The sequence below is a fragment of the Moschus berezovskii genome, chromosome 16 (genome assembly GCF_049115385.1).
Source record: "Moschus berezovskii isolate FMDL1 chromosome 16, NW_MosBer_1.0, whole genome shotgun sequence".
Lineage (NCBI taxonomy): Eukaryota > Metazoa > Chordata > Mammalia > Artiodactyla > Moschidae > Moschus > Moschus berezovskii.
In genome coordinates this window covers 61,196,241-61,219,538 of record NC_142475.1, presented here as the reverse complement: position 1 = coordinate 61,219,538, position 23,298 = coordinate 61,196,241, and the positions used below count along the sequence as shown (strand labels likewise).

Here is a 23,298-nt window from a genome sequence, read left to right as displayed (position 1 = left end):
AGGGAACAGCTTCAATATTTTTGGAATGGAGGGGAAACAGAGCTGGGGGGTGTGAAAAGAAGAGAAGTCAAAGGACCTGCTTGATTCTTCTCCAGTGATCCCTAGTTCAGAGTGGTAACTTCATCTGGGGCCAGAAACCCAGGGACACACTTGAAGCAGCATCTCCATTACTCCTGTATCCAACCCAGCCCGAAGTCACATGCCTCTTCCTGGGCATTTCTCAGCCTGCCCCTCTCTCTTTCCATCTCCGCCGGCACAGCCCTGGGCCAGACTCCACCGTTCTCAATCTGGGCGACTGCACCTACAACTACCTCCCAACTGGTCTCCCCTCATCACCATTTCTCCCTCTGAAATCTGACTCCCTACTCTAAAGCCAGGACAATCTTTTCTTTTTTTTTTTTTTTTATGTTTTATTGTGCAGAATTTTATACAGATGCAACAATAGAGATCCCCACTGCCCAGCCCCAATCACCATCGACTTACAATCAATCCTACTCCATCCACATCCTAACCCCTCCGCTCTCCACACTGTTATTTAGAAGCAAGTTCCAGACATCTTATTTCAGTCATTAACATTACAGCATGTGTTGCTACATAAAGTCTTTTACAAAAATGTAACAGCAATACCTTTACCACACCTAAAAAGATGATAATCCCTTGATATCACCCAATAGTCTCATAAATGTTTTTAAAATGGTTTTTAACAATTAAAAAAAAAAAATCCCAGATTCAAATATAACTGGCTAATACCAGGTGGCACTAGTGGTAAAGAACCTGCTTGCCAATGCAGGAGGCTCCGGAGACGTAGATTTGATCCCTGGGTTGGGATGATCCCCTGGAGGAGGGCATAGCAACCCACTCCAGTATTCTTGCCTGGAGAATCCCATGGACAGAGGAGCCTGGTGGGCTACAGTCCATAGGCTCACAAAGAGTCGGACACGACTGAAGCAACTTAACACAATATTCAAAATAATTAATATTTAAAACACAAATCTGATAGTGTCATCTCTTCATCTATAGCTTAACATTCTTCAATGGCTTCTCAGTGCTTCCAGATGAAAATCAATTAACAGGAACTCCCCTGGTGGTCCAGTGGTTAAGAATCTGCACTTCCACTGCAAGAAGCATGGGTTCTATCCCTGGTTGGGGAACTATGATCCCACACGATATGTGGTACAGCCAAAAAAATTTTTAAATAAATAAAAGCAAAAAGAGCTCCCTAAAAAAAAAAAAATATATATATATATATATATATACACCATGTAACATACTCAGACTCCTACCCACCTCCTCCCTGACCTCATCTTGTCCCCCGAGGCAGCTGGCTCACCGCGGCAACCACCCAACCTTCCTTCAAATCCTACAACCTGCCACAGTCCTCCTACCTCAGGTCTTTGCCCCTGCTGTTCCCTCTGCCTGTAAGGCTCTCTCATTGACACTGCCTAGTGAACTCCTGTACTTCTTTAAATCTTACTTCCTCAGAGAAACTCTTCCTACTCGTCTAGATTAGATCACAGAATTTGCCTCAGGTTTAACTCTACATTATTCACGTGAGAGCTGATTAACATCTGCTTTGATAATAAGTCCTGTGAGTTCACAAAGATAACGTTTGGATTTTCTGGTTGGATCGCCAGACCACGCAGTGTGTCCAGCACAGTTCAGTTCAGTTCAGTCGCTCAGTCGTGTCCGACTCTTTGCGACCCCATGAATCACAGCACGCCAGGCCTCCCTGTCCATCACCAGCTTCCGGAGTTCACTCAAATTCATGTCCATCGAGTCGGTGATGCCATCCAGCCATCTCATTCTCTGTAGTCCCCGTCTCCTCCTGCCTCCAATCCCTCCCAGCATCAGAGTCTTTTCCAGTGAGTCAACTCGTCACATGAGGTGGCCAAAGTATTGCAGTTTCAGCTTTAGCATCAGTCCTTCCAATGAACACCCAGGATTGATCTCCTCTAGAATGGACTGGTTAGATCTCCTTGCAGTCCAAGGGACTCTCAAGAGTCTTCTCCAGTACCACAGTTCAAAAGCATCAATTCTTCGGCTATCAGCTTTCTTCACAGTCCAACTCTCACATCCATACATGACCACGGGAAAAACCATAGCCTTGACTAAAAGGACCTTGGTTGGCAAAGTAATGTCTCTGCTTTTTAATATGCTATCTAGGTTGGTCTTAACTTTCCTTCCAAGGAGTAAGCGTCTTTTAATTTCATGGCTGCAATCAGCATCTGCAGTGATTTTGGAGCCCAAAAAAATAAAGTCTGACACTGTTTCCACTGTTTCCCCATTTATTTCCCATGAAGTGATGGGACCAGATGCCATGATCTTTGTTTTCTGAATGCTGAGCTTCAAGCCAACCTTTTCACTCTCCTCTTTCACTTTCATCAAGAGGCTTTTGAGTTCCTCTTCGCTTTCTGCCATAATAAATATTTGTTGGATACACGATCAAACTTCTTTCTTCAACTTTAGATGCCAATGGTGATTGACTTCCTGAACTTTGAGTCATACATGTAAATTAAATGGGAATTGATAGTCTTATCCTAAAACTGACATGGAAAAGCAATGAACTCGGGAAAGCCAAAACCATCTGGAGGACTCACATTTCCCAATTTCAAAGTGTCCTACAGGACTCCCCTGGTGGTCCAGTTAAGAATCCCCCTGCCAATGCAGGGGACATGGGTTCGATCCCTGGTCCAGGAAGATTACACATGCTGTAGCCCGTGAGCCACAACTACTGAGCTCACAAGAGTCCGTATTCTGCAACAAGAGAGTCCACAGCAATGAGAAGCCCAAGCACTAAAACAGAGAGTGGACCCCGGTATGAAACTAGAAACAGTCCCTGTGCAGCAACAAAGACCCAACACAGCCAAAAAAGGAATTAAATAAAACCTACTACAAAGCTGGAATAATCAAGGCAGTGAGGTACAGGCATAGCATAAAGATACATTGTCCCTCAGAATCACAGACCATGATCTTTCCATAACATTCACCTCCCTACCGCAACTTAACATGCTATATATACATGAAAAACAAGACCCTGTACTGTCATAAATAATCAGTGCCTCTCCCAGCCCACCTCTCATCTTGCCTTTCCTTTGCTTTCCTTGCTCTACTCAGGCAAACAAGGCAGTTTCTAGGTTGGATCACTTCTCCTATTCCTCACTCTCAATCTGAATTTTAATTATACATCCCTGCCCTTCAGCATGTGACTCTGCAGTCCTTCCCTCCATGGTGGTTGGTGTTTTTTCGTTCTTTCCCACTGGAGTCTAGACTGGCCCACTGATGACTCATTTACAACAGAATTCGGATGGAAGCAACAATGTACTGCTCCCAAGTCTATCCTTTGCCCTCTGTGATGTGCCACGTGGGGAGGTGGTTTCTCGAGTCCCTTTCAACTGCTGCCTTTCAGTCTTGACCCTGCAGGGAACCCAATCTGAAGTCCAACCTAAGCTGGCCAAGTCCAACTTAGATCAGCCAAATCACAACTGACCCACAGACCCACGAGTGTGAAAATAAACACTGACTGTCAAGCAAGTCACTGCAATTCTGAGGTTTTTGTTACTCAGCAAAACCTGACTGATACAAATGGGAACACTAATTCATGGATACCAATGAGTATCAACAAGACTGGAAAAAAATGAAAGCCTTGCACACAGACAGCACAGGTGTGATAACAATCAGCAAAGCTACCTCTTGAAGAAAACACACCTACTTGGTGCCAATTTGACCCTGACAACAATCCTGCCAGGCAGACATCAGGCCAGCTTTACAGATGGAAACACAGAGGCTCAGAGATGCGCAACAGTGTACAGCAGAACCAGGATTCCAACCCAGGTTGTTGTCTGACTCACAAAGTCTAAGGCAGACTTCAGAAGAACTCAAAGATGCTCAGAGACCACTGTCACAGGAGTCCCTGGTCCACCAGTCCACCTCTGTCCTCGTCCCACTGTCCTGAATGGGCCTTCACACAGGGCTGCAGGGACAGAGTGAAAGGTCCCTGGGATTAGAGTCAAATGCCCTGAGTTCTTGCCTGGAGAATCCCAGGGACGGGGGAGCCCGGTGGGCTTCCGTCTATGGGGTCACACAGAGTCGGACACGACTGAAGTGACTTAGCAGCAGCAGCAGCAGCCCTGAGTCCCAAGCCAGCCAGGCCCCAAAACAGAGCCTCGTCCCGGTCAGTAAGCGTCTTCGGCTGTCGGGTCCCTTGTTTGTGAAATGAGGTCACTATCCTAGCCTGGCTCAGCGGTAAAGAATCCACCTGCAATGCAGAAGGAGACACAAGAGACGTGGGTTTGAGACCTGGGTCAGGAAGACCCCCTGGAGGAGGGCATAGCGACTTATTCTTGCCTGCAGAATGCCCTGGACAGAGGAGCCTGGTGGGCTACAGTCCATAGGGTCACAAAGAGTCAGACACGACTGAAGCGCCTTAGCACTCACACGCATCCTGGCCTGACCTACGTCACTAGACCGGCAGGAACCCCAGAGAGGTGGTGTGTGAAACGGCTTTGACACCAAAGTCAGTTCACATCCTGCTTCCTCGACTCTGAGCTCACTTGAATTAGGTTAGCATCTACGAATAGGTCAGTGTCACACTCAGGCTGCTCTGAAACCATTTATGCTTTGAGACTGATTGTTTTTTCAAACAGAGATTATTTCTTTCCAGTTATAAAGTAATCCAGGTCCATCATGAAAAATAATAAGGCATGAAAATAAAATATTTCAGTATCCCAACACCTAGAGAGAAATATTCACAGGATTTTTAAGGCTACTTCCTTTCTGGGACTGGTTTTTTTAAGTCAAATAACTAGGGAACTACCAGCGACCTAAAAAAAAAAATCCATATTCATTCATTCAAGGAATATTTGTTTTGGACCTACCAATCTTTGGCAGGGAAGACAAAGCCAAATATAAAAAAATTCATAATCTCAAGGAACTAACATTCATTCTTTTTTTTTGGCCACAATGAACAGCTTGCAAGATCTTAGTTCTATAACCAGGGACTGAACTTGGGCCATGGCAGTGTAAGTGCCAAGTCCTAATCACTGACCTGCTGGAGAATCCCCACCCCACTTTTATTTTTCATCTAATCACAAATATCTTTTGATCCAGAATTCTGACTCCATTCAAAGACTGGTGCTCACTTTCTTTTCTTTTTTTATTGACATTCTTTTTTTTTTTTTTTTTAACTCCACAAATAAATGGAGCACCAAGTACATACGCTGGGCACTTAGTAGTAATAATAATAATAGCAATTTCCTTGCTAGACCGTGTACTCTAACAGTTTGGTTTATAACTAAAAGTTGGCCCCTTAGAACAAATGCATCTGGGTTAGAACTCAGATTGTGGCTCTGTTATTTATTCTTTCATACTTCAGTTTCTTCATCTTTAAAACTGGGATAATTGAAGTTCAAGAACCAAGCCAAACAGTAACTAGTAGTGGTGGTAGTAATAGTATCGTCTTGTTTAATTCACACAACCATCCTACAAGAATCTGAAACTCACAGGTTAGGGAACTCTTCATGAGGTCAGGCGCTTACTACTTTAGCACCTGGAGCCCAAGCCCACTAGGGACCCCATGAGAGATGGGAATACACCTCAAAATTGCCTCCCAGGGGTAGGGAAGCTGGGATATTTATGCACAAACTCCATGCCTCCCTGGCTGAACAGCCAGGGAGTGGCCTCAGAGAGAGATGCAGGAAGCCATTCCATGGGACAGGCACTGTCTGCAAGACCTTCCAGGGTGGGCTCAAGGATACAGGCAGGGAACACACAGCATCCGTAACTAGATGCTCGATAAATACACACCAGAGAAGTGAATGAACGTGTGTTATCAACCCCCTTGCTCTTCTCCATAACCTCTCACTTTCCCCTGCCACCAGTGAAGGAAGATTCAGAGCAAGTACTTGCCAGAGTGAACCAGAATTCAATACCATCAAGCATCTTAATTTTTATCCACCCACGTTTCTGCTTTTTCCATTGAAATTCTATTCTGCGCCCTACAGTATGTCACTCCAGACAGCGATTACTGCATGCCAGGCAGAAACAGAGACATAAATCACTGGGCACCTCAGTCCTTCTTTACTGCCAATCTCGAAATAGGTGCTGAGTTTTATTCAACAGAAGTGACTTCACCAATGTGGAGATTCATATCCTTTTATGGAGGATGTTGTGAACTTGAGTCACATGCAGCTGACTACAGTTTGGACAGTTTTCTTTGTTCCCATAACATCCAACAAACACTTTTCCTATTTACTGATGAGATTCTTTCCTGTTTTGTAGAAATCATAGCTAGAAAGCCAGGGATGGGAAGTCTGAGTACATTTCTACCAATTTTCCTCTTATCTACTGGAAGCCTAGCTTGTCTGTCCCCACTCAAAATGCCTTCTCCTTCAAGCAGTTTTCTCCAGAAAAGGGAACCCTCCTACACTGTTGGTGGGCACGCAAATTGGTACAGTCACTATGGAGAACACCATGGAGGTTCCTTAAAAATCTAAAAATAGAGCTACATATGAACCAGCACTCACACTCCTGGGCATATATCTGGGGAAAACCATAGTTCAAAAAGATACATGCACACCAATGTTCAAAGCAGCACTATTTACAACAGCCAGGACATGGAAGCAACCTAAATGTCCATCAACAGAGGAATGGATAAAGAAGATATGGTACATATATACAGTGGAATATTCAGTTCAGTTCAGTTCAGTCGCTCAGTCATGTCCGACTCTTAGCGAACCTATGAATCACAGCACGCCAGGCCTCCCTGTCCATCGCCAACTCCCGGAGATCACTCAAACTCATGTCCATCGAGTCAGTGATGCCATTCAGCCATCTCATTCTCTGTCATCCCCTTCTCCTTCTGCCCTCAATCCCTCCCAGCATCAGAGTCTTTTCCAGTGAGTCAACTCGTCGCATGAGGTGGCCAAAGTATTGCAGTTTCAGCTTTAGCATCAGTCCCTCCAATGAATGCCCAGGATTGATCTCCTTTAGAATGGACTGGTTGGATCTCCTTGCAGTCCAAGGGACTCTCAAGAGTCTTCTCCAGCACCACAGTTCAAAAGCATCAATTCTTCGGCGATCAGCTTTCTTCACAGTCCAACTCTCACATCCATACATGACCACGGGCATGACCATAGCCTTGACTAGATGGACCTTTGTTGGCAAAGTAATGTCTCTGCTTTTTAATATACTATCTAGGCTGGTCATAACTTTCCTTCCAAGGAGTAAGCGTCTTTTAACTTCATGGCTGCAATCAGCATCTGCAGTGATTTTGGAGCCCCAAAAAATAAAGTCAGCCACTGTTTCCACTGTTTCCCCATCTATTTCCCATGAAGTGATGGGACCAGATGCCATGATCTTAGTTTTCTGAATGTTGAGCTTCAAGCCAACCTTTTCACAGTGGAATATTACTCAACCATAAAAAAGAAAGAAAGAATGCTATTTGCAGCAACATGGATGGACCTAGAGATTGTCATACTGAGAGAAGTCACTCAGACAGAGAAAGGCAACTCTCAGATGACATCACTTATAGTGGAATCTAAAAAAAAAAAAGGGGGGGGTTACAAATGAACTTATCTACAAAACAAACAGAATCACAGATGTAGAAAACAAACTTATGGTTACCAGGGGTTAACAGGGTAGGGAGGGATAAACTGAGAGATTGGGATTGACATATACACATGGCTATAAATAAAACAGAACTAAGAATCTACTGTACAGCACAGGGAAATCTACTCAATACACTGTCTGGCTGGATTATAAACTCATGATGACTGTGTTCATGTCTTAGATCATGTTTCCTTGGCGGACTGCACACTAGGCCACAGTCAGGAGGCCAAGGTGGGTAGTTTGAGACCGCAGTCAAGTGGATTCAGGGGGTCAGGGATATAGATGACAGAATAAACTCTCGCAAGTGACCTAATCTGGGTGTGAACAAAACATAGGACCTGCCTCACAAACAACCAGCAAGTGCCTACTGCATACCATGTCCAATTGGCAAGAGCTTCCTATAAATGAGAGTCACCTGTTGGAAAATCCCTCCATTCAATTATTGAAAAAATGTTTGTTAAGCTAAGTGTCAAGGGTGTAATAACGGTCAGCAAAGGTGGCACAGTGGTAAAGAATCCGCCTACCAATGCAGGAGACAAAAGAGATGAGGGTTCAATCCCTAAGTCGGGACAATCTCCTAAAAGAGGAAATGGCAACCCACTCCAGTACTCTTGCCTGGAAAAGTCCATGGACAGAGGAGTCTAGTGGGCTATAAAGTCCATGAGGTTGCAAAAGAGTTGGGCATGACTGCCAACATCCGCTGGATCATGGAGAAAGCAAGAGAGTTCCAGAAAAACATCTATTTCTGCTTTATTGACTATGCCAAAGCCTTTGACTGTGTGGATCACAATAAACTGTGGAACATTCTGAAAGAGATGGGAATACCAGACCACCTGACCTGCCTCTTGAGAAACCTGTATGCAGGTCAGGAAGCAACAGTTAGAACTGGACATGGAACAACAGACTGGTTCCAAATAGGAAAAGGAGAACATCAAGGCTGTATATTGTCACCTTGCTTATTTAACTTATATGCAGAGTACATCATGAGGAACGCTGGGCTGGAAGAAGCACAAGCTGGAATCAAGATTGCTGGGAGAAATATCAATAACCTCAGATATGCAGATGACACCACCCTTATGGCAGAAAGTGAAGAGGAACTCAAAAGCCTCTTGATGAAAGTGAAAGAGGAGAGTGAAAAGGTTGGCTTGAAGTTCAACATTCAGAAAACAAAGATCATGGCATCTGGTCCCATCACTTCATGGGAAATAGATGGGAAAACAGTGGAGACAGTGTCAGACTTTATTCTCTTGGGCTCCAAACTCAGTGTGGATGCTGATTGCAGCCATGAAATTAAAAGACGCTTACCCCTTGGAAGGAAAGTTATGACCAACCTAGATAGCATATTAAAAAGCAGAGACATTACTTTGCCAACAAAGGTCCATCTAGTCAAGGCTATGGTTTTTCCCGTGGTCATGTATGGATGTGAGAGTTGGACTGTGAAGAAAGCTGATGGCCGAAGAATTGATGCTTTTGAACTGTGGTAATGGAGAAGTCTCTTGAGAGTCCCTTGGACTGCAAGGAGATCCAACCAGTCCGTTCTAAAGGAGATCAATCCTGGGTGTTCATTGGAGGGACTGATGCTAAAGCTGAAACTGCAATACTCTGGCCACCTCATGGAACAAGTTGACTCACTGGAAAAGACTCTGATGCTGGGAGGGATTGGGGGCAGAAGGAGAAGGGGACGACAGAGAATGAGATGGCTGGATGGCATCACCGACTTGATGGACATGAGTTTGGATAAACTCTGGGAGTTGGTGATGGACAGGGAGGCCTGGCGTGCTGTGATTCATGGGGTCGCAAAGAGTCGGACACGACTGAGCAACTGAACTGAATTGAACTGAGTGCGCGCATACACACACACACACACACACACACACACACACACACACTGAGCACACACACACACAGACAGACAGCAAAATAGACCACACATACACACACAGCAAAATAGACCCAGGCTCTGCTTAGAGCCCGTGGTTAAGAGAATCAGACCTTAACCAAACTATCTCTTGGTCAATGAGAAAAAGTGCTGGGTGTCATAGGAACCTATGAATAATAACTTCTCAGCATCTTAAAAAGTTGCATCCTGAGAATTGTGTGAATCTGAACACACATGAATGCCAGGGAAACAAGCTCAGGGAGCTGAGAGGGGAACCACCGAGTAACCTTCAGAACTGTGTGCAGGGAGTCTCACTCACCACAGTGCCTGCTCCCCCACAACGCAGAAGTAGATCCAACTCAGTCTGTGCCACCTCCAAATTTACACATTTCCTGGGGTCCCCTGGGAAGAACTGCAAGCGCGGCGTGTGAAGTCTGCGGCTGCCTAGGGTCTGTTGTGCTACCAACTGTTTTAACAGCACGATCCAGGTCCCTGCAAACAATTGTGTGTTTACCATCAGCAAGCACACTGAGCACAGAGCCATCTGTGTGGCTGCCCCCTGGGCTCGCTGCGTAGGAGAAGGAGCAGCAGGCAGCCCTGCGCTGGGGGAATTTCCCAAGCACTGGAAAGAGGACAGTCTTTGGAGCAGGAACGCTTCCATTGCAGCATTGGTTCTTCCCACTAACTGCTGTGTGACCCCAGGCCACAAGCTTCACTTCAGTGAGTCTGTGTCTTCTTCTGGAAAATGCAGATGGCAGCAGACACTGATGGTCCCCTACACACTGCTGGGGTGCTGACAAGTCCATGAACGTCCAAGTGCATCCTACGGCAAGCACCGCTGGGACCTCTTGCCAGAGAGCGTGCTCTCAGTAGAAAAACCCGGATGCTGGGAAAGACTGAAGGCAGGAAGAGAAGGGGACGACAGAGGATGAGATGGTTGGATGGCAACTTCGACTCGAAGGACATGAGTTTGAGCAAACTTTGGGAGATGCTGAAGGACACAGAAGACTGGCATGCTGCAGTCCGTGGGGTCGCCAAGAGTCAGACACGACTGAGCGACTGAACAAGTGCCAGAGAACTAATACTCTCAGATGTGGCCGTCACACAAAGATGTGAGGAACAATAGCACACAGCAGATGTATCATGGATAGACTCCCCTCCAGTGACAACCCACAAGTAGAAAGGATGTCAGCAGCCCAGGGTCCCGACTTGCTGGCTTCTCGGCAAGGCCAGTGCCATAGACGTGGTTGCTGCAGCTGGTCATCCTGTTGTTGGCCACTGGCCACTGCCCCGGGTACAGTAAGGGGGGCCACGACCAAGAGCAGGCCTCCGTCCTGCCCAAGGAGAAGGGAATTGGGATGGAAAGGTGTTCATCCCCCTGCAGGAAGCCCCCACTGCCAAGTGCCCACAGGGCACCAGGAAGGGCTAGCGCGGGCACCAGGCACTCTGCCACCTTCGATTGCACTGGCGTTTCACCCAGTTTCCCGCAGTGAGGAGCACAGCTGTGGTTATGAGCCCCATCTTCAAGAGGAGACAATGGCTTTGACAGGTTACATAATAATTGAAAAAAGAATAGTAGCTAGCATAACACAGGAGACATGGGTTCGATCCCTGGGTCAGGAAGATCCCCTGGAGGGGGATATGGCAACCAACTCCAGTATTCTTGCCTGGGAAATCCCATGGGCAGAGAAGCCTGGTGGGCTACAGTCCATAGGGTTGCAAAGAGTTCCACACGACTGAGCATACAAGAAAGGGAAAAAAGACTGGATACATTTTTTTATTATTATTTTGTGTGGTTAAAACAAACACATGACATAGCATTTACCACTTTAGCCATCTTCAAGTATATACTTCAGCAGTGTTAAGTATATTCACATTGCTATAACAGCAGATCTATCTCATTCTATAAAAATGAAACTACGCCATTTATCAACAACTCCGCATACCTCCTCCCTCCAGCCCTGGGCAACCACCATTCAACTTTCTATTTCTATGAATCTGACTACTTTAGATACCTCTCAGGAGTGGAACCATACAGTATTTGTCCTTTTGAGACTGGTTTATTTCACTTAGCATGACGTCCTCAAGATTCATCCATGTTACAGCATGTATCAGAATTTCCTTCCTTTTTAAGGTTGGATAATATTCCATTATATGTACATATGACATTTTGCTCATCCATTCATCTGTTGATGGCTGAATAAGGGTGAATAAGGCTGCCGTGAACATGGATGTTCAAGTGTCTCTTTGAGACCTCAATTCTTTTGGATATATGTATACACCCAGAGGGGGATCCGCTGGATCACACAGTGATTCTAGCTTCACTTTCTGAAGAACTGCCACAGTGTTTTCCACAGAGACTGTAATCTGACAAACGCACCAACAGTGCACAAGGGCTCCAATGTCTAGGCCTGGAAACTCAGTTGAAGAGTGAATGAAAGATATGTTTAATAAAGGAATAATATGCGTGTGTGTCAGGCACTCAGTCGTGTCCGACTCTCTGCGATCCCATGGACTGGAGCCCGCCAGGCTCCTCTGTCCGTGAGATTTCCCAGGCAAGAATACTGGAGTCGGGTGTCATTTCTGTCTCCAGGGCATCTTCCTGACCCAGGGATCAAGCCTGCACCTCCTGCATTGGCAGATGAATTCTTCACCACTGGAAAGCCAAATGAATAACAGACACAGCATAATAATACAATACCTTTAAAAAAAATCTTTCTGCAGTGCCGCACATCATGTGGCATCTTAGTTCCCTGTCCAGGGATCAAACCCACACCCGCTGCATTGGCAGCATGTAGTCTTAACCACTGGACCCCAGGGAAGTCCCAATAATACAATGAAGTGAAGTGAAGTGAAGTTAAAGTCGCTCAGTCGTGTCCGACTCTTTGCAACCCCATGGATTATACAGTCCATGGAATTCTCCAGGCCAGAATACTAGAGTGGGTAGCCTTTCCCATTTCCAGGGTATCTTCCTGACCCAGGGATCGAACCCAAGTCTCCTGCATTGCAGGCAGATTCTTTACCAGCTGAGCCACAAGGGAAGCCCCAATAATACAATATTTTTCTAAAATGTATTCACTTATTTTACTTTTGGCTGTGCTGCATCTTCACTGCTGCACAGGCTTTTCTCCAGCTTCATCGAGCGGGGGCTCCACCCCCGGCCTGCAGAGCACAGGCTCAGTAGTTGTGGTACACGGGCTGAGACATTCCGTGGCACGTGGGATTTTCCCGGATCAGGAATTGAACTCATGTCTCCTGTACTGGCAAACAGATTCTTTACCACTGCGCCACCAGGGAAACCTAACACAATACTGCTGGTACATACTGGAAACCTCCTCGTCCAAAAGCTAACATTGCTCCCATGATTATGTTCAATATGAGAAGTTCCTCTGGGACAGGAACCATGACTTAAATTCTCCTCTAAATCTCTGATCTTGACCCCCAAAGCCATTGTCCAGGGGCTGACATGCAGCAGGCATATGGCAGTATTTGCTGAATGGTGATAGAGGGGCAGATTCACTCAAGGAAGGCTTCCTGGAAGAAGGAAGAGAAAAAGGACAGTCTGGCAGAGAAAAGGATGAGCAGGAGTGACTGCAAAGAGGGGCCTGGCTGATTGGTTTCATCTCATTCTTGAAGGCAGAGGTGATTTGTGTCTAAGACTCAATAATGCCATCAGGACAGGATAACACATGCTTCATAGGTGCTCAGTGAATACCTGTTGACTGAACACATGATCAGAATGAGAGGAAAAAGAACAGTATGAGCTGTCAAAATGAGAAACCGGGGGTTCCCTTTAACTACAGGGAAATATTCACGTGACCGACACCAGCTTTCCCTGCCACTCCACCACCTCTGGTTGAACAGGAAGCCCAAGAAGAAACTACCTCCCAGCCGGACCCTGAGGAAGCCTCATGACCAAGAAAACCCCAATCCGCAAACTTCTTTCTGGAAATCCATCTTAGGAAGTTTACTGCCTGTAAATCTTGAAGGATCAACCAATGTCTATAAGACTTCATTGCAAAATGAAGTTTCTCCAGAGTCAAGACTCTCCTTCTCCTGAGGATGTAAGTCTTCTCTGTTTCATAGCTATTTGTCTCTGAGGTATGGCAAGTGACATAGCAGGACACTACATCTGGATGCAACTGACTCACGGCAGGCTTGAGTCCACCCCCCGCGCCCCTGAGGTCCCTACCAGTGGAGTCACCAAATCTAGGATGCCCACCAGACTGGAAGGCCCTGGGAAAGTCACCCAGGTAGGCACAACAGAGCTGTGAGCATAGAGTCTCACCTCTACCATTACTCTTCCAGAGAAGACTTCAGGGAAACCAGGAGACACTGTGGCTAGCACAGTGTCTGGCTTAGTCAATGTTCATTGAATGAATGAATGACCACCTAAACAAACACCCTCACACCAAGACTTGCAAGCACACTTTAATTTCCCATCTGAGTACAGCTGCCAACCAGCCAACATCAGTTAAAAGTGTCATGGGGTCCTGCAAACCTCTTGTTTTACCTCTGTCTCAAACATAAGTCAGCTTCTCTGGTGGCTCAGTGGTAAAGAATCTGTCTGCCAATGCAGAAGACGTGGGTTCGATCCCTGGGTCGGGGAAGATCCCCTTGAGAAGGAAATGGCACTCCAGTATTCTTGAAAGAAGATCAAACTAGCCAATCCTAAAGGAAATCCTTTAGGATATTCACAGGAAAGACCGATGCTGAAGTTGAAGCTCCAATACTTTGTCCACCTGATGTGAAGAGCCAACTCATTGGAAAAGACCCTGATGCTGGGAAAGACTGAAGGCAAAAGGCAAAGGAGGCGGCAGAGGATGAGATGGTTAGATAGCATCAATGACTCAGTGGACATGAATTTGAACAAACTCTAGGAGACAGGGAAGGACAGGGAAGTCTGACATGCTACAATCCATGGGGTTGCAAAGAGTTAGAAACGACTTAGCAACTGAACAATACAATTCTTGCCTCCAGTATTCTTGCCCGGGAAATCCCATGGATGGCAGAGTCTGGCTGGGGCTACTGGCCATGGGGTCATAAAAGAGTCAGACACGACTTTAGGGACTAAACAACAATAAATGTAGGTCACCCTTAAGCATCATCTTCTGGGGCTTGGTATGAACTCAGCTTCTCTTAGAATCAAGGCTCCTCATCTTCCCCAACTCTATTTCCCTTAAATGACAAAGAACCACGAGGACCTGAGTCTGAGGCGGGAATACTTGCAGCCCAAAGCAGCTGGGGATTTGGCCCCTTGTACCTGCTTTGGAGATAAAAGCCTCTAATGGAAAGTTCATTGGCTCCTCAAAGCCTCAGAAGCAAAATGAGAAGGATAAGGCCCGGGTGTCATAACAGTTGTGTTTCCCGGGAACCAGGGAGATGGAGCAGAAAGAATATCAGACATTTCTCACTCTGGCAACATGGCAGCTGAGTGGACGTGGGCACCCTTCCCCCTTGTCACACACACCGAAAATCTTGAGTGAGTCTGACTCCAATGGTTTACAAGTTATAACCAACAAGGAGAGAGAGAAAAAAAAGGGACCACAGGCCATGAATGAAGGCCCTACTCCAGGACACATCCATGCCCAGCTGCACACATGCACACACAGACACACACACACACGCACACTGGCCTGCAACCAAGGAATGCACGCAGGCTGACCTGTGTGGGCACAACAGGCCGCAGGGCGGACCCAGATACCATCCGGGGCCTTACAAAGGACTCGGTGTGCCGGGCCACAGGACGTTCCAGCAGCAGCCTGTTTCCTCTGTGGAAGCGGTCCTCCTGGCCCGCTCTGACACAAGAGATGGGCGGAAGGATTAGTTCCCTCTCACAGCACCAGGACTGTTGTGGAAAGGAGGCCTCTGAATCGTGTAAGCCTGGAGGGCCCACGTGTGCAGAAGCGACACCTAGACTGATTTCCTGAGACAGAAAACTCAACACCTACTGGCTTTAAAAAAAAAAAAGGGAAGCGGGAGATGCTGGGCTGACCAAACCGAGAAGTCCAGGGACGGCTGTAACGTCAGGCATGGCTAGATCCAGGGGCTCACGTGTGGTCAGGGCAAGGCTGGTCTCCATCGGCTGGTTTTGCCTTCCTGGAAGGGTGACGGGGGTTTTTTCGGGCAGGTCTGCCCCCAGGGGGCCACTGGCCTTCAGGTTTATGTGCAGTCAGAGCTCAGCAACCCCTGCAGAAGGGCAGATCTCTTTCCCCATGGTTCAAATAAAAGTCTCAGTGTTGACTCTGACTGTGTATGCAGCCTTGAACTCAGCTCTGTGGCCATGGGCTGGAAGACTCCACAGGCTGGGTGTTGCTCACAGGTCCATCCAGGTGCAAGGGCTGGGTCATGTCCACAGGACCTACGTAGACTAAGGGGAGGTAGGTGCTTATCTGAAGGAAAGTAGGGAAGAGAGGAAGAGAGAGAGAAGGAAAGAGGGAGGATAAAGAAAACAGGGGGCTTCCCCGGTGGCTCAGTGGCGCTGAGGCAATGCAGGGGACACGGGTTCGATCCCTGGACCGGGAACTAAGACCCCACACGCTGTGGGGCAACCAAGCCCGTGCGCCACAACTACTGAGCCTGTGCTCTACGGTCTGGGAGCCACAACTACTGAGCCCACTTGCTGCAACTACTGAAGCCCAAGTGCTCCAGAGCCCATGCTCCACAGCAAGTCCACACACCAAAACTAGAGAGTGGGCCCCGCTGGCCGCAACCAGAGAAAAGCCCGTGCAACAAAAGACCCAGCACAGTCAAAAATAAATAAATGAAAATTTAAAAAAAAACATGGTGTAAGCCACAAATAATTTTTATTATTAAGGAATAAAACAGCAATCAACCTCAGCTTTAAATAAAAGAAGAACAGCAGCAGACGGAGCTTTTGTGTCTTTTGTCTTCTGTAACGGCTTTGATGAGATGTAATTCACATATCATACAATATAGTGATTTAAAGGACACGGTTCCACAGTCTGAAACATAACTCACAGAGCTGGGTGAGCATCACCCTAATCGATTTTAGAACATTTCTGTTGTCCCCAAAAGAAACCTCATACCCACCAGCAGTTACCCTCCTCCGATTCCACCTCCACCCACTCCTGGCAAAAGAACAGCATAACTGTGTCTATAGATTTGCCCATTCTGGTCATTTCACAGACACAGAACCATACAAAAGGTGGGGGGGAGGGGTGGGTTTGGCTTTTTGCTTGAATACTTTTATTTACTTATTGGCTGTGACAGGTCCTCATTGCTGCTTGAGATTTTCCTCTAGTTGCGATGAGTGGGAGCAACTCCCTAGTTGCGGTGTACGGGCTCCTCATTGTGATACCCTCTCTTATTGCTGAACACAGGCTCTAGGACACACACGGGCTTCAGTAGCTGCGACAGGTGGGCTCAACAGTTGCAGCTCCCAGGCTCTAGAGCACAGGCTCAACAGTTGTGGTACCTGAGCTTAGTTGCTCCAGGGCAGGTGGGATGTTCCTGGACCAGGGATGGAACCCATGTCTCTAGCACTGACAGGTGGTTTCTTTACCACTGAGCCACCAGGGAAGCCCAGTGGGTGGATTTTAAGAATTCTGTCTTTTGTCCTAAAATATGCACACACAAAAAATCCATTTCCTGGACTTCTAGTTGAACTGAGTCTGGACTTACTTCCTAGAATCACTATTAAGGATCTGGACCAGAGGAGGGATGACTGGGCCTGGGAGACCCTGAAGCCTGAGGCAGTTGGATGACTGGAGATGACTCAGCAGCCAGGGCGTAAACCCTCCCGGAAGCCTGGTCCAAGCTTCTGGTCTCGCCCCTGGCACGGTATGGGGTGGAGTGGGAAAATCGTGGGCTCCAGTTTATCAGATGTTCCAAAGAATCCCCAGGGAAGGGCACCGTGGGGCTCCACCCAGCACCCTTCCTCATTCCTGACTTCATTTGGGATCCCCCTTCTCCCAGAAGGTGAGTGTTCCTGCAGCTCCTAGGAATGGGCTCTGCTGGTTCAAAACCTTCCCAATCACTGTAAAATGACTTTGCTGCAATAAAAATTAATTAAAGAAAAATAAGACCTTTCAAACAAAAATAAAACAAAATGTGGACTCTACGAAACCTTTAAAAGAACACCTTCCCAGTACTTTGCTGGTGACTAATCTAAAGGGCACGTGACCCAACTTGGATCAAGGAGACCTGGAGTCGGAGGCTCTTTCTCCATCTCCTAGAAGAGGTTTTGGAAATGGTGTTTCCTCCCTTATTCTGGATGTTACAATAAAGATGCTCGAGGTGGAGGCAGCCCATCTCATTACCAGCCTCAAGGAGAAGTCAATGCAAGATGAAGGACGGATCTGAAGACCTACAGGAAAACGGAGCAGGGCCTCCTGGAACAGACACTAATTCTGTGCAACATGTCCCTCATGCTCCACCATCCCCTTTCCCAAGTCCCAGATTGGCCTCTAGGGAGTAATAATGCAAGGCCCCCTTCCCTCTGCTGCAGGATGCTTTTGGCCGACAGGGAGCCCCCAGCAGGAGACAGGAGGGAAGGGAGAGTGAGGAATCCACTCCCCCTGCTGCCCCTCTCTGGACCCACCACTGCTTCCTCTCTGGGGGCCACTGAGAACCGGCTGCCACCTTCGACCCAAGTCTGAGCTCCGGTCAGAAACCCTCCTCATGCCCTCCCTGTCTCCAGGTCCCAGCATCTGTTCCCTCCCCACCCATCAAACTGGGCATGACACAGGAGCCCCAAGGCCATGTGACCTGGGCACCACACTATTCCTAGAGCTTCCCAGAGCTTCCCTGCACCTGCCCACACCTTTCTAAAGATCCCTTCACAAGACCTACAAGCACAGCAAAGATGCTCAAAGGCATCAGTCATTAAAAAATGCAAATCAGGGACTTCTCTGGTGGTCCAACGGGTAGGAATCCACCTTCCAATGCAGGGGACACAAGTTCGAGCCCTGGTCGGTGAACTCAGATCCCACATGCCATGCCATGGGGCAACAGCACCCACAAGCCACAACTCGAGAGGAGCCCACACACAGCAGTGAAGATCCCGTGTGTCACAACAAAGACCCAACAGAGCTAAGTAAACAAATAACAAAACATTGTCTTAAAAAAAAAAAAGAAAAATGCAAATCAAAACCACAGTGACACACATGTCATACCCACTAGATCGGCTAGCATATCAAAAACATAAATAACAAGTTTTGGCAAGGATGTGGAGAGCTGGAACCCTCTTATATTGCTAGGAGGATGTAAAATGATTCAGCCACTTTGGAAAAGCTTGGCAGGTCCTCAATAAATTTAAATACAGAGTTAACAGATGACTCATCAATTCCATCCCAGGTATATTCCCCAGAGTTGAGAAAAGGTTTTCAAACAAACACTTACAGGTAAATGTTCAGAGAGGCACTACTCACAATAGTCATAAGTTGGAAACAACCCAAAGGTCTATCAACCGATGAATAGACAAATAAAATGTGGTTTGTTCATACACTGGAATATTGTTCAGTCATAAAAAGAAATGACGTACGGATACGTGCTTCACCATGGACTAACTTCAAAATCATTATGCTAAGGGAAAAAAGCAGAAACATTACTTTGCTGACAAAGGTCTGTCTAGTCAAAGCTAGGGTTTTTCCAGTAGTCACGTATGGATGTGACAGCTGGACCACAAAGAAAGCTGAGTACCAAAGAATTGATGTTTTTGAATGGTGGTGCTGGAGAAGACTCTTGAGAGTCCCTTGGACTGCAAGGAGATCAAACCAGTCAATCCTAAAAGGAAATCAGTCCTGAATATTCACTGGAAGGACTGATGCTGAAGCTGAAGTTCCAATACTTGAGCCACCTGATGCGAAGAAGTGACTTATGAGAAAAGATCCTGATGCTGGGAAAGAAGGCAGGAGGAGAAGGCGACGGCAGAGGATGAGATGGTTGGATGGCATCACCGACTTGATGAACACGAGTTTGAGCAAGCTCCAGGAGTTAGTGATGGACAGGGAAACCTGGCATGCTATGGTCCGTGGGGTTTCAAAAAGTCAGACATGACTGAGCAACTGAACTGAACTCAACTGAAGAGAAAAATTTAGATACATTATGCTAAGGGAAAAAAGCCAGACATAAAGGGCCACATATTGTACAATTCCACTTACCCTACCCTCACCACATATAAGGAACCAGCTCACTCCACCACGAGCAAGTGAGAAGGGGAAACTATTGCTTGTAGCTCCCCGCTGCTGCAGTGAAAGTGTAAGTCACTCAGTCAACTCTTAACGACCCCATGGACTATATACAGTTCACAGAATTCTCCAGGCCAGAATAAATAAATAAAGAATAATAAATAAATAATAAATAAAGCCTTGCCTGAATTATTTGTCTGGTCTCTTACTAATTTCTATTGATTAAGAAAGCCAAGAACCCTGGTATCACTGAGATCAGTGATCTCTGATGTTACTATGGCAGAAGATTATGACTTGCTGAAGGTTCAGATGATGGTGAGAGCTTTTTAGCAATAATGTATTTTTTAGTTAAGGTATCTACATTGGCTTCTTTTAAACATAATGCCATTGCACCCTTAATAGACGATAGTGTAAACATACCTTGTATTCGCACTGGGAAACAAAACAAATTGCATGACTCGATTTACAGCAATATTCACTCTATGGTAGTGAATGAAAGTTACTCCATCATGTCCAACTCTTTGTGATCCCATGGACTATACATTCTGTGGGTCAGAATACAGGAATGGGTAGCCTATCCCTTTTCCAGGGGATCTTCACAACCCAGAAATCCAACCGGGGTCTCCTGCATTGCAGGCGGATTCTTTACCAGCTATGGTGGTGGCCTGGAACCAAACCAGCAACATCCCTGAGGATAAGATAAGGTAAGAACGAGGGCTGACCCCCCAGGTCAGAGCAGCTGAAAAGACCAGGCTGCCTCTTCATCTGACTGCTCAGGCAATGGAGCCCAGGACTGGAGCCATTGACCTACTTAGTAGGTCATCGCCTACTAAGCAGGAGGTGACCCTGATGTGAAGTCTTGAGGAGACTCCCCTGGCAGCAGCTTGGAGGACAGATGAAGCGAAGGGCAGAGAGTTGGGAAAGGGCTGGATGGCTCAGGGGAGATCCTGCAGAAACCTGGCCTGAGGCAGAAACTGTGGGGACGGAAGGGCTGGACTGGAGACATGGGGACAGACTTCTGCAGAATCCGTTTGGCTTGGAGGAGGCATAAGAAAGAAAGGGAGTGAGCCATGGGCAGTGAGAACCTCTTCCCTCTTCTTGAGGCTCATATCTAGGGAAGCCAGGACACCGGGAAACCACATCACAGCTTCACTTCCCCTTCCACGCAAGCGAAAACCGAAGAGCTGAAGCTGTGGGAGGGGAGAGAAGACGGAAGAGAGGCAGAGACTTGCTTCCTCCTCACCCATCCGCCATTGAAGCCCAGCACTGAGCATCTAGGGATGCAGAGACTGGAAGGACCAGGAGTCCAGGCAGGCTGTGGTCTTGAGAGACACAAACATGACTTGGCCTCGCAGACAAGCCAGACGGCTCAGTGTCCTCAATGGCTCTCCCACTGCCCTCCCCAAATCCATCCCCAAGCCAGCCGGTGCGACTGCCTAGTACCTTCCCTCTCCACCGCCCGGGCCACTCGCTGCAACTCCTACAAGAGCATCCTGAATGGCTTGCCTGCCTCCAGTCCTGGGCCTCACCCACCCGGTCCATTCAGTCCAAGGTACCCAGAGTCAGCTTCCCAAAAGAGCAAGGGTCACATCACTGCCCCGCCATAAGCTTTCAATGGGTCCTCAACAGCCTCCAAGATAAAGTCCCAGCTTTTGGATGTGGCTCCCGACCTCCCCGGCAGGCTCAGTGCATCCCTCCCCACACAGCAGACTCACCAATGCTGAGTCACTCGGTTCCCAGCACAAACCATGCTGTTTACCATCCACCCCTTGCCGAAGTGGCTCCCTACACCTGGAACTTCCTTCTCTTCCCGTCCCTCTTTTTCTGGCTAATTTTTATTCATTATTTAAGATTCAGCTCAAGGATTCCACCCTGGAGCAAGTCTTCTTGACCGTCTGTGCAGGGTGGGGTCAGGCATCCCCTTTGGAAGTACTCAGTGATACCTTATTTCCCCTGGGATCACACAAACCACACTGGCTTACCACTTACTGCACACGTCTGCCCCGAGTCATGAAGGACAACGCCACTGTATACCACCACAGCTGGCACCTAGTAGGAACCTACTCAAGATGAGAGTGGGGACAGGCAGGGACAATGGGAGGGGCAACAGGTCTTATGCGTGCTCAATGACTAAAATAATGAATTACAACAGGAAGGATCAGGAAAGGCTTCACAGAGAAGGGACATTTGAGCCATTCTTTAAAGAGCTGCATATTTGGCAGGTGAAAAAAATAGCAAGACTGCCAAGGTACAAACATGTACAAGTTGGTGGTGATTTCAAACAGGGCACTGGGCTAGGCACAGGGTTATTAGAGGAGGGCAGAGTGCACCCAGAATCACTCAAATGTTATGTGACATGGCCAGACCCTTGTGTTAAGATTGGGTGCAGGGCCTAACAGAAAACTCAGCTCAAAAACAGTCTCAGGGTAGGGTGTTCAGTGTCTTGTTCCTCCCATCTGTCTGTTCAGACACACTCAACATGTTCTCCCTAAGCAAGGCTCCCTCATGGCCCTAGGATGGCTGCCATAGTGCCAAGTATCACGTGCCAGCCCTACTACATCCCATAGCAAAGGTCCCATGGTATAGTCAAAGCCATGGTTTTCCCAGTGGTCATATATGGATGTGAGAGTTGGACCATAAAGAAGACTGAGCACCGAAGAATTGATGCTTTTGAACTGTGGTGCTAGAGAAGACTCTTGAGAGTCCCTTAGACTGCAAGGAGATCAAACTAGTCAATCCTAAAGGAAATCAACCCTGAATATTCATTGGAAGGACTGATGCTGAAGTTGAAGCGCCAATACTTCAGCCACTTGATTCAAAAATTGGAAAAGACCTTGATGCTGGGAAATATTGAGGGCAGAAGGAAAAGCGGGCGAAAGAGGATGAGATGGTTGGATGGTATCACTGACTCAATGGACATGAGTTTGCGTAAACTCCGGGAGATAGTGAAGGACAGGGAAGCCCGGCGTGCTGCAGTTCATGCGATCACAAAGAGCTGGACCTGACTCAGCGACTGAACAGCAACAGCAAGAGCAGAAGAGAGGCTGTTTCTAAACGCCTCCGTTTAAAACAGGAAAAAACCTTTCTCCAACCCCGCTGAAAATTCCCCTGTACATTTTACAGCCAGAGTTGTGTCATGTGCCCATGCCTAAACCAACCACTGCCAAGGGGGACAAGACCACAGAGGTTCACCACTGGGGCTGATCTCTCTCAAAGTCCCTGGAAGGTTGGGCTCCTGAAGATCAGTGTTCTGTCAGCAAAGCAAAAAGGCAAAGACACTGGATAAACAGCCAACAGTGTCTTCTATAACTTCTTACGTGCCTGCCCCCAAAGTACACCATTAAACCAAGTGCAACCTGCAAACATCCGGCACCTCCACCCTTCAGCGGTTCTATTTTAGGTCTGAGGAAGTAACTGTCCTAGGAGAGGAAACTGGCTCAGAGCTATGACGGGAAGGTCTATAAACACTGCAGTCTGCTCTTCTGGACCCAGAGTTCTGTGACAGTCGGGGATAGGAAATAGCAGGGATGCCTGCGTTCCAGATAGAGACCCCGGATGCTGTGGTATTTTACCTGAGAGTTTTGCCTGTCTCCTTGAACAAATATTTGAACAAGTATCTTCCTTAGGCCTCTCTTTCCTTAGGGACAAAGAAGCCTGGCGTGC

The 23,298-nt window shown here is 47.2% G+C and overlaps 1 protein-coding gene across 3 annotated transcripts in view; it reads right to left on the bottom strand.

The window, feature by feature from the left end:
• The window catches only part of ASAP1 (ArfGAP with SH3 domain, ankyrin repeat and PH domain 1), a 357,541-nt gene that overhangs the window by 324,007 nt on the left and 10,236 nt on the right, over positions 1-23,298 (bottom strand). The gene's annotated exons all lie outside the window — the stretch shown is intronic.